The sequence below is a fragment of the Arachis ipaensis genome, chromosome B01 (assembly GCF_000816755.2).
Source record: "Arachis ipaensis cultivar K30076 chromosome B01, Araip1.1, whole genome shotgun sequence".
Lineage (NCBI taxonomy): Eukaryota > Viridiplantae > Streptophyta > Magnoliopsida > Fabales > Fabaceae > Arachis > Arachis ipaensis.
The window spans coordinates 85269575-85272414 of NC_029785.2; positions in this window are offsets into that span (position 1 = coordinate 85269575).

Below are 2840 nucleotides of genomic sequence, written 5' to 3' on the forward strand. Positions count from 1 at the left end.
CCAGATATTGCAAATTCAAGGCGACTGGGGCATTACCCCCAGGGATCAATAAACATCAAAAGAGGAAGCTCATGAATGATGCAAAATACTTTGTTTGGGACGAGCCATATCTCTTCAAGAAATGTTCAGATGGAATTCTTAGAAGATGTGTTTCGGAAAAAGAAGGGAGAGAAGTCCTGTGGAACTGCCACGGTTCATGCTATGGCGGGCACTTTGGAGGGGACAGAACTGCAGCAAAGGTGTTACAAAGCGGATTCTTTTGGCCCACCCTTTTCAAGGATGCCAAGGAACTAGTAAAAAGCTGCAATAAATGCCAAAGATCTGGAAACCTGCCCAAAAGAAACGCCATGCCACAAAATTTTATCTTGGAACTGGAACTGTTTGATGTGTGGGGAATTGATTTCATGGGACCATTCCCAACCTCATATGCAAACAAGTACATCCTGGTAGCAGTGGATTATGTTTCCAAGTGGGTAGAGGCTATTGCAACCCCAACAAATGATAACAAGGTAGTCATGAACTTCCTCAGGAAGGATATCTTTAGCTGGTTTGGAGTCCCAAGAGCCCTCATCAGTGATGGAGGGAGCCACTTTTGTAACAAACCACTAGAAGCTCTCCTCTTACGATATGGGGTAAAACACAAAGTAGCCACACCTTACCATCCTCAAACAAGTGGGCAAACTGAGATATCCAACAGAGAGCTGAAGAGGATCCTGGAAAAGACTGTGGGCGCATCTAGAAAGGATTGGTCGAAGAAGTTGGATGATGTTCTTTGGGCATACAGAACAGCATTCAAAACTCCACTTGGAATGTCGCCATATCAATTAGTCTATGGGAAGGCTTGTCATTTACCACTGGAGCTGGAACACGAAGCTCTTTGGGCTATCAAGATATTAAATTTTGACAGCATTGCTGCTGGTGCAAAAAGGATCTTGCAGCTGCAAGAGATGGAGGAATTCAGGTCACAAGCCTATGAAAACACTAAGATGTATAAAGAGAAGACAAAGAGAAAACATGACATGCATCTGGCACCCAGGAGTTTCGAAAAAGGGCAGCAAGTACTCCTTTACAATTCTAAATTAAGGCTGTTCCCAGGAAAACTCAAGTCAAGGTGGTCCGGACCTTTCATGGTTACAAAAGTATCACCATATGGCCACATCGAAATCATGGATGAAGGTTCAGAGAGGACTTTTACAGTGAATGGACAAAGACTCAAGAATTATCTGGGCAACATGGGGGAAAACCCCAGAGTAAAGTACCATCTCAAGTAATTAAGGACTCGTCGAGCTAGCGACGATAAAAGAGCGCTCTGTTGGGAGGCAACCCAACCTCAGGTAGTTTCACTTTCATCTTTATTTCAATAAAAATCACAAAGTTGTTTCCCCTGTATTGTAAGGAGCTAAGTTTGGTGTTCTACACCAGAATAATCCAAGAGTGATAATGTAGTTCTAAGTTTGGTGTTCCACTAAAGGACATTGGCTAGAATTACACTCCACTCCAAAAGAACATTGCTAGCTCCATCCAATCAAGAGAAACCACTTAGATGTAGTTAGACTTTAGGTGATCATTGCTTTGCTGATAGCAAGATATGAGGGTCTCTGCATATATGCAATGTTTTGTACTGGGCAAAGAACTAAGTTTGGTGTTTACACACCAAATTGAGTTCGAGAGGCACAAGCATGCATGTAAGCTAACTATGTCTCAAGTGCTTTGGGAACAAGCAACTTCCAGTAACCTTGCAGGAATCTTATAAGGAAATGGTGCACCTTCACCCAAAGAAGCGAGGCAGCAAAAACTAGGATGATGACAAAGAGAGAGGGGGACCAGAGATCATCACCCGAAGGTTGTATTGTTACCTAATTCCATTGTACTCAGAATTGTTAAAAGTTGAAAGTCCGAATGCACTTTTGATTTGTAGTTGCTCGTACTTGAACCCTTTTTAAATTCTGTCTTTTAAGTTTTCCTTCTGAATAGGTCCATCATTTCTGGTTTAAATGTCACTGCATCATTCCCTTATTTTCTTGTAAGCTTGTCCCTTTTAAATCAAATTGAAGAAGAGAAGGATTATGTTTTTAAAAGACCAGAGTAGAGTTCCTAATGTGGAGTGCATTCATGAATCTTTGGGGTAGTCATAAGTTAGCTAAGTTGGTTCAACCACAAGGTTAGGAGGACAACTATCTATCCTGAATACTTGACTTTGGATATACTCATGAGACTAAGTTAATAACAAGATCCTAAGAAGAGAAAAGGGAAAGAACAATGGAAGTGAAAAACAAAAGAAAAAGAGTAAGCAATAAGGCTAGGCATCAATGGTTTTAAGCTTGAGGCAAGTGTCTGTGGTGCTCCTGTGTGAGGGATCTACTTGGATGAATAAGCTCTTAAGGGTGCTTTATCACTTGGTAACTTGGGTTAACTAACCCGGGATTATCAGCTGAAAATCCATTATCAAGAGTAACCCTCACTACAGAGCATTTAGTAACCCAAAGAGGTGCTGGACACCAAGGTCTCAAGAAAAGAAAATAAATAAACTATATGCCTGTGGTGTGCATGTATGGGGGAGAGACTTGAGGGAGTAAGTCCTTAGGGGTGCTTCAATACCTAGCACCTTGGACCAACTGGTTCAGGAGTGTTGGCTGAAAGCTTATCTTAAAGAGTTGCCCCCTTACAGAGCACTTAGCCTAAATAACACAAATATCCCTTGAAATAGCAATAAAAGGATCAATGAATAAAAGTCTCATGAGATATAAACAAAGTAAGTGTTTAGGGACATAGTCACTAACGTTCCAATGTGCCCCTAGATCTCACGTTAGAGTCCACGTTAACTAGGTTAACGTGGCTTC